Source organism: Vicugna pacos, chromosome 31, assembly GCF_048564905.1.
Source record: "Vicugna pacos chromosome 31, VicPac4, whole genome shotgun sequence".
Lineage (NCBI taxonomy): Eukaryota > Metazoa > Chordata > Mammalia > Artiodactyla > Camelidae > Vicugna > Vicugna pacos.
In genome coordinates, this window is record NC_133017.1 from 735,185 (window position 1) to 745,176 (window position 9,992).

Genomic DNA, 9,992 nt, shown 5'->3' on the forward strand with positions numbered 1-9,992 from the left:
GAAATATGGATATATATATACACAGCTCACTAATAAGGCAGTGTATTAACATTGCATGGAAATACAATTTTATAGTCCACAGCCTCTAAAATGCAAACTTTAGGTGAGAATGTGGACTCACTTATTTTTTTTTTTTTTGGAGAAATAAATTTGCATATTCATGTTGGAGACAAATTTGGAAATATTAGTAAAGTTAAACATTTATGTCCCTGGGTCCAGAATGTTTACTCTAGGGATATATTCTAAATTAATTTTTGACAATCTAAACAAGGACATGTACACACATTTACATACACATGTAAATATATGTATGAATATGTGTATGTGTAAATATACTTATATACACACAAGAAGAGCCATAGCAGCATTTTTGAATATAGTAAAATATAAACTATTAAATAAATCAGTAATGAAAAGTAAGGTGCAGAATTTAGATGGTGGCTACAAGAATGCTTGAATTCTTTTAAATATATTTTTGTACATCTTAAACAGTGTGCAAGGACAGAAGTTTCTCAAAAGACAAACCCCACCCCAACACCTCAGTAGAGGGCTCCTCACTTTGATGTGGGTAACTCTGGGCGGAGCTGTAGCTCCATGGATTGGAGGCTCAGTTTGGGATGAGAAGGTGTCTTTAGAGGTGGGGAGTACAGCAAACCCACCTGCCCACCTGTGGGGATGTGGGCAATCCGGTTCTCTCAAACATCTTGAGAAATAAACAGAGTGGGGTAACTCTGTGGTGCTGGAATAAGAGACAATACTCCTCTTTCAACATTTAGTGATGATCACAGGCCAATAAGTATGTGTGAGCTGCCTCCTCAGGTTAAATTTATTATAAAACAGATTAACTGCAACCCTTTCAAGGAGGTGTCCATGCAGTGTGTGGAAGCACTTGTCACAGGAAGCTAGCACTGGTGTGAGTCCACTTAAACTAGAATCTTGATGAGATAATGACATTTACCATATTAATTTATTCCTCTTGTATTAAAATAAAATGTATGACATTTATGGAGACAATTTTCAAGAGTTCTGGAAAACCAGTACAAAGGACACACACACACACTGTTAAGCCAAGTGCCCAAGCATTTTGAACCTCTTAACCTGTGCTGAACCCTGGAGGTTCTCAAGCTTCATTTATACTCAGCACTGTGCAGTAGAAGGGAGACAGGCATGGCTGGGTTTGAATTCCGGTTGCACTATCTCTTAGAGGCAAAGGATTTAGCTTCCTGTCTTCTCAATTCCAGCCTCTACAAAACATGGATCACAGAATTACTGAGAGGTTGATAATGTTCAATGTTACACTGTGTACAATAGCAGAAGTTTGGAAATAGGGTTAACTAAGTCAGAGCAGATTCATATTATGGATCAATACAGAGTCCAAAAAGTATGAGGAACATATATACTTTTATATATGTTTTACAAACGGTGCTCATGTCATGTTTTCAAATGAGCAGAACAAGCTGCAGAATAATACACAAAGTATGGACCCTTTTAAAATAAAAATTTCTTTCACTCTGAACTCTATTTTTCTCATTTTCCTTACCCATGAAAAAGCTCAGAAAGAATTCACACCAAACTTATAAGGGGTTATCCTTGGGAGTGGGAGTGGGGAGAAGAAGTCTTTAAATTTATAAAGTTCATCACCTTTTCTTTAAAAAAAAAAAGCCTTAAGTATTTTGAAACAGAAGAGGAAGAGGAAGAGTGAAGTCTGGTTTGCAGTGATGTGACTTAAGGTGAGGTGATTTATGTAAAATTCCCAGCACAGGGCCAGCCACTGAATGGGAACTCAAAACTGATTATAATAACACAGTCAAATAATACATTAAAGGTATATAATATCATTCATTCATTCATTCATCCAATCTTTCAATCATTTGTTCATTCACATCCTTCTCAGGCAACACTCAGCTCAATTAAGGTCCCTCACTCCATTTCCATTGTGTCACCAAGGATGAAGTGATTACTCCTGGTCTTGGCTGAAACTTACTAGAACTTTGACTCTGACTCATTTGCTCTACCATTTTCAACATGCACTGGGAAGGCACATGGCTGATTTTTAAAAATAGAGTTTGCTTCTTTTTACTTCCACTGGGGTTACATCCAGATTTTTCTTTCTGCATCTGGTACAGGCTGATGGCCACCAAGTTCTCTGTGTATTTCTTTCTAACTGGAGAGTTTAAAGCTGGAGCCTAAGTGATTGATACTTGCTCCCTAGAGAAACTGGGCTTCCAGGGGCTGAAATGGAATTGGAATGAACAATGTTCAATAGCTATTTTCAGCTGAAGAATGTTTAAATTTTCTCTAGAGAGATAAATTTAATCATGTTACTGTCATCAGGGACTTTGTGTGTTGCCTTGTTATAGAGCAAGCCTTTAAAATATTTTCTTGTTAAGAATCACTTTGAGCAATTCTTGCTATGTCTAAGAAGTTGTATTCAGGTCTAGAAAATTGATCTTGTCACCCAGATCAACAAAAACATGGAAATCTGGAAAAAAGATATACAAAGCTAATCTAAATTTAAGATTATAATTTTTTGGATCTATTTCCTAGCAAAGGAAGCAAAAGGGAAAGTAAACAAATGGAACCTGATTAAATGTAAAGGCTTTTGCACAGCAAAGGATGCCATCAACAAAATGAAAAGATAATCTAGTGAATGGGATAGAGTATTTTCAAATGACCCAACCAATAAGGGGAAAATAAATAGCTAGCATATATAAACAACTCATACAACTCAACATCAACCCCCCCAAAAAACAAAAAAACCAAAAAACTGCCCAAACAATATGATTAAAAAATGGGTAGAAGAACTGAACACACATTTTTCCAAAGAGGAAATTCAGATGGCCAAGAATTTCTGTTCTTTAGAAGCCACTTGGTGTATGTAATTTATAATAGAGCTTGAACAAACACAACTGGAAACCACTACAATACAATTCCAATTTTATTACAGCAAATAGACACAAATTATAACCACCTAAACAAACATACATAGATCATAAATTCTGTGAGGTTCCAAACTTGAAGCTTTCATTGTCCTCGGGGACACATTACTTGCCAGGATGTCAACATGTTGCTATATGTGTGGACTTTGGCCAAGTCAGGAAGCTCACCTGAAACTTCAGTGTACACAGTTCCTTTTGGGGCTCTCTATCACTGCCCATGTGGCTGATCTTTAGTTCTCAATCCCTCCTGGAGGTTCAGGGTTATACCTTTAGTTCCCAGTTCCTCTGGAGTTTGGAGCTGATAGGGCACATTCCAAAGCCCTGATCATAAGTCACACTGTTGGACTGTCCAGTGGCCAAAGCCTCCAGGCAAACAAAGCCACTCCTCTGAAGGATGGCATTTCAGGGTCTTTGAGGTCACCTCACAGTAGGTGAAGACAAAGTTGGAACTTTTCTTCAGATAAGGTTAATTCTTCACTAAACACCCCCACATACATTAACTTCACCCAAGGCCATATCTCAGGTATGTAAACTATGACACGTACCACTCTAGCTACAGTGGAAGCTAGGAGGTAAGTACCTGTTTATCTGGCTGCATTACCTTCCACATAACATCGGGTTTTTTTAGGGTGGAATGAGAGGAGAATGGAAAGGGGGTCAAAAAATCAGTATATTTTGCCATGACTAGTGATGGTGAAGAGATTCTTTGTTTTTCATTTTTTTAAATTATTGTCTTCTCCATGTCATTCTTGTTGAAAACTTTTACATGTAATATCATCTTTTCTTCCATTTTGGTCTAGACTAACAAAGTTAGCCATCTTTGCTATTCCTTGATCTCAAATTTTGGTTGAAGAACTGAGCCTTTATCATAATGTCTTAGAGACAGTTGGTGGACCCAACAATCTGGGATGAAACATGAGATGTTATAAGAACAGATAGCAGTACTGGGCTGTAGCTAGTATTTATTTTCCACGTGGGGCCATAGTCAAATTTTTTTGTGTATTCTTTGCTCATTCTTTTACTAAGCACTTAATGAGCACATGATGTATTCCTGAATTAATGGATGCTGGGGACATAATAATGAGCAAAAGAAAAATTATCATTATGTTTACAGAGATTAAATTTGAGTCTTTGTCATGCACACACCTATGGCAGTATAAATCATTTCCTGATCAGGGTGTCAGCTAAAAAATACTTATTCCAGGTAGGAACATTTTCTCATAGGTTATAAATCAGGTCACAAATTATTTCCTTCAATGCAGGTACATCATTTCTATGTGATGTTGCAGGTCCTACCATTCAGTGGTAGAGTCAATGACTCCAATTCTTTGAATCGGGGTTGGCCATGTGACTTGCTATGGACAATGTGATACCAGCTAGTGCATAAAAACATCCCACTTGGATTTCTCTGGCACTCAGTGTTAGATTTATGCCCAAGCAAGGACTTAATCCTTATTGATTTTATAGCTTCTTTTACTTCCTCATTTCATTGTCAGTAGATAAGGAGATTTAACATGGAATCGTAATGCCACACTATAAGGATGTTTTCCCTACTCTTGAGAGTTGGTAGATCTAGGCTGTAAGTACATTCAAGAGGGGGCCCTAAAGAAAAGATAAGAGCTCAGGAGCAAGACATCTCTGACAGAGCCCCTTTACTTCCCCTATCACAGAGGGCAAGCTCAGGATGGTAGATGATGCATGTGTGTATGAGAAAATAATGAGCAACACAGTTCAAAATGAAGTTAATCACAGGATAGATTAAAAAACATTTTCATGAAATATTTTATAATTGAATAATTGAGATGATTATAGATTTATGTGCTGTTGTAAGAAATAACAGATGGAGATCCATTGTACAGTTTGTCCAGATTCCTCTTGTGATAGGCAGAGTAACAGTTCCCAAAGAATCTACATCTATGAACACCTGGAATCTGTAAACCCATTAGACTGTGTGGCAAAGAGCAACTAAGGTTGCAGATAGAATGAAGGGTGCAAATTAGCTGACCTTGAGGTCAAGAGAATACTCTGAGTTTTCTAAGAGTCCCTAAAGTTGGAAGAGGGGTGTAGAAGAGTGAGAGTCAGAGGGCAATTTGCAGATGCTGTGATGTTGGCTTTGAAGATAGAGAAAATAAGCTATAAGTCAGGGAAGACAGGTGGCTTCTAAAAGCTGAAAAGAAATCAAGAAAATGGATTCTCCTCTAGTTTACTCAGAAAGAAATACAACCCTGATAACACTTCATCTAGAGACCCATTTGGAACTTCTGACTTCCAAAACTCTAAGATAATAAGTCTGTGTTGTTTTAAGCCACTAAACTTTTTGGTAATTTGTTATAGCAGCAATAGAAAACTAATACACCACTAATAGTAAGGTTTTGAAAAAATTATAGTATAAAATCACAACCAGGATATCAACACTAATGCATTGCACTGATTTTATTCAGATTTCTCCAGTTTCCTCCAAACTCATTTGTGTATGTGTGCTTGTAGTAAGTTCTATAAATTTGTTTATTTATTTATTTATTTATTAATTAATGGTGGTACTGGGAATTGAACCTAAGATCTCATGCATGAATTTCACTGAGCTATATCCCTCCCCTGCTAAAAATTTTTATGATCGATGCTGATTTCTATTGTCACCACCCCAGTGAAGATACTGAACAGTTTCAAACAAGGATCTCATGTATTGTTCTTTTATAACACAACCTACACCTCATCCAACACTTACTTCACTCCATCCCTAACCCTGGTAACCATTCATTTGTCTTCAACTTTCAAAATTTTGTCATTTCAAATATGTCTTATAACTAGAACTATACAGTGTACAACTTTGAGGTTTGGCTTTTTTTTTTTTTTAACTTAGCTTAATTCCCTGTAAATTCATCCCAGTTGTTGTGTGTATCAAAATTTTACTCATTTTTACTCTTTACTAATTTCACTTTTTAGGAGGGTGTCCTCTTAATGGTTGAGATTTGGGCTTCTGCTTCATGGATATTTGCTTAGCGTTCATCCTGTCTCAGCCTCTAGCTACTCTTCCAGTTGTTTCTCCCTGGCTCCCAGGCTGCTAATTTAGGCTGGGAACGAGCCCTACTTCTATCCCTCTGATTCCTTGGAAATAGGTCAACAAGTTATTATTATTATTTCTTTAGTGATTTAGATGCTTCCTAAATGTCTTGCTAGGGTCAGTACCTGATTCAATTGTTGGTGCCCTGTGATTCTACACTACCCCCAGTAAATTTTTGAAATTGCAAAAAAAAAAAAAATACATGAATGGATGCACAGAATACTGGTTCACTCAAGACAGGAGTTTATATTTTTTGCTCCCCTCAGTCTTGACGGGGCCCAAACAGCTTAAAGGCAGCTGATGATTTAAGAAACATATGTGATTATGCAACAGACCACTGCTACTCTACACAATGCCGGAAGGGATGTCTCTCTTCGACAAGTGCTAACAATTGCTAATTGTTCCCGTGTCAGAACCCACATCAACTGTTTCATCCTTACATAAGACTCTGAGATTTTTGCTACTTTTGTCCATTTACCATTCAGTTTATTTCCTTTTGGGGTTTCTTTCACTTAGGTATTGAATGCCTAGTAATATGCAACTCTCCACTTCGTGCCCTGTTTCTAATTTGGCCACTTAGACTTCGCAATGTGCACTAAGTTCTTCTTTGCTTGATCACCTCCCTCCCAAATTTACTTGAGGTATAACTGATAACATTTGTATATACTTAAGGTATATACTTGGTATTTTGATATAGATATACATAGTAAAATGATCATAACAATTAAGTTCAAAATATCCATCATCTCACATATTTAAAGTTTTCTTTCTTTCCTTTGCTTCCTTCCTCTTTCTTCCACCCTCCTCCCTCCCAATCCTTCTTTCCTTCCTTTCCCCCTCCTCCCTTCCTATCCTTCCTTCCCCTCTCCTCCCTTCCTAGCCTTCCTTCTCTCCTTCCTGTGGTGACAATGCTTAAAATTTACTCTCTAAGCAAATTTCAAGTGTATAGCACTGTGTTTTAACTACAGTCACCATGCTGTACATTAGTCTCCAGTTTTCCCCTCTAGGGTCTCTGGAAATCCTCTGTCTACTTTCCATGATTCTCCAGCTATTGTCCCTTGTCCTGGTCTTTGAAGACACATGGATCTGCCCTGGATACAAGATCTCTTCTTTCTAAAGTTAGACTTTTGCTGGGCAGATTATGGTCATGCTGCACTGACTTCAGGTTAATTTTAACTGATCTCTTAGAATTTATGTAGGATAATGTACTTGAAAAAAATATATTCATCTCTTGCCCAATTCTCCCTGTGCTGTTACTTAACAGTACATTCCCTGGCCAGTTCATTAGATTGGCTGCTGTTATTTTAATATGAAACTTGATCTTTCATCTAGCTAGCATGTTGTCTTTAGATTTATGTGAGGATTTCCATCACTTACCCACAATCTATCTACTAAAGTTTTTCTGTCAACAGTTTGTCTTCCTGAATCAAAGTGCTCTTGGCTTCTTGAATTTCTTAGTGCATCTCTAAGTTTAAAATTTTCTGTCTGGTCTAAAATGATTGGTACACCTTTCATAAATGAATGACCACTGCCATTTTAGTTCCATTTACATTCTATGTTTTCTATTTCTATTAGAGAGATAGAAACTATTTCTAGAAGTTTACTTAACTTCCACAAGAAAAGGGAGGATTCAGAATAAAGAGGGTAACTAATAACAAAACAAGTCACAATGTCACATGAGAAGTAAGTGTTTTCAAGTGCTGTAAGTAGGAAGTACAGTGGCCTGAGCCATAAGGTGCTTTTCAAAGCAGTACATTTATTTTGCATTCACGTATACAAGACAATTGGAACAGAACATACAAAGAGCTACTTCATAGATAATTTGGGGAACTTGTTTAAATGATTAGGAAATAGTGAACTTCAATTTTAATATTGATTATATGCAAAATACAGTCTTTAAGAATGTATCTACAATATATTTGTAATAACTATACTTTGTAAAGTCTACACATATTCCTTAATATTTGAAATAAGTTCCATAGAGTTCTTCTTCATGGGTAGTATGTGATATGTTTCTCAAAATATATAACCAAAAAGCTAGTCCCATGAGCTGTCACTATATTTATTACATTCTAAGAAATTATCTACTGAAGGAGGTATCACTGGTTTAAGAGGTGAACAGGTTCCCTATTTCAGAAACATTAAATATGGTCAAACATCTCTACTGCATACTTTGGTGTGCTGCATTTTAACCCTTGGGGTCCAATCTAGAAGAATTTCTTCCCCATCACTTTTAGAGCTTCTTTTACCTCCTTATTTCTCAGACTTTAGATCGGGGGTTCAACATGGGAATCACAATGCTGTAAAATACAGAAGCCACTTTCATGTTCTCCTGGGAATTATTAGAATGAGGCTGTAAGTACATGTAAGAGAGGGTCCCACAGAAAATGGTGACTGCATCATTTGGGAGGAACACGTGGAGAAGGCTTTTTTCCTCCCTGAACTGGAAGACATCTTGAGGATGGCAGCCAGGTTATACGTGTAGGAACATTTGATGACTGACACGGTGATCACCAAGTTAAATCCCACAAAGACTACAAGTAGCATGATGTTGATGTCAATGTTGGAGCATGAGAGGGTGAGGATTGGAGGAATGTCACGTAAGAAGTGATTGATGGTGTTGCCCTTTCAGAAGAACACTGAAATGTAAACCCTGTGTGCACAGAAGCATTTATAGTGCCCATGACATATGAACCAGCTACCAACTGGATGCAGACTCTCTGGGACATGACTATGGGATAGCGAAGTGGGTTACAGATGGCCACATAATGGTCCACTGCCATAGTCACCAGGAGGTAGCAGTCAGTGGTCACAAATGTTGCATAAACCAATAATTGCATGACACAGCCCTTAAATTATATTGATTTGTTTTCTACTATGAAGTTTTGCATTGTCTTGGGAATGATAGCAGAACTGTAACAGATATCAACAAAAACTAAATGTTGTAGGAAAAAGTACATGGGTGTCTGAAGTCTGGACTTCACATAGATGACCAAAAATAAAGTTAAGAGGACATACTGAAACTTGTGTTGGGCACCAAATCCCTGAAGAAAGAATTCAGTCACTCTAGTGCTATTTCCTTGTGTCATGACTATCAAAAGCCTAAAAAGGACCAAGATGAGGACCAAGAAAAGAAAATAAATCTTCTTAAACATGAAAGGTTATATTCCAGTCACCGTTTTTTGATTTTCATGGCAAACACTCACAACAGGGCTTATTTCTTTCCAATTTTTTTTCTATTTTCTTGATAAAAACCCACCACAAAAACAGTGATATGTGAGCCATGGATTCATCTCCAAAATAAGTAAGATTTCATAGAAGAAGACTGATTTCTAATATGTGTTAATCTAGGAAACACAGATTAACACATTTTCATTATATTAAAAATGTATTCATATTTGCTTAAACCAATATTCTTATATGATTTTGTACCTTTCAACAACCTATAGCTTTTCTCAACCACTTATCATTTGAATCCTGGTCAAGTTCCTGAAGTTAGCAGCATTCACTAGGGAAATTTTCTGAGATTTGTTTATGATTCACATATGCATGGAAGACTTCAGAGCATCTTTATACCATCATCCTTAGCATGCAACTGTATGTATATATATACATAAATACATATATTTATATATACACACACATACACACACACACTTTTATTTGTGTATATATATATTTATGGATTTCTAAGAGATAGTCCTGCATTTCCCATTTCCTTGTTTTTCTCTTTAGCCATAGCCCATCTGCAGGACAAATCATCTTGTAATAACTCTATTAGTATATAATGATAGCTTATTTTAAATCACAGAGCTCTTTGTTTTCCACTCTGAATTTTGTTACCTATGTACCTGGTTAGGAATACAGCTGAGTTGTTTTCTTCTATAATTTTTCATATTCTGTAAGCCCCCCAAATCCTCAATTCTAGTTCCTTTACTCTTAAACATGACTCCAACTGCTGAGCACTGCTCAGTGTGGAGTAATGTGTCATG

At 36.8% G+C, this 9,992-nt stretch overlaps 1 pseudogene; it reads right to left on the reverse strand.

The window, feature by feature from the left end:
- Nucleotides 1–8,207: 8,207 nt before the first annotated feature.
- LOC116278451 (olfactory receptor 5AK2-like) lies at nucleotides 8,208–9,089 on the reverse strand (annotated as a pseudogene).
- Between the last annotated feature and the right edge of the window lie 903 nt (nucleotides 9,090–9,992).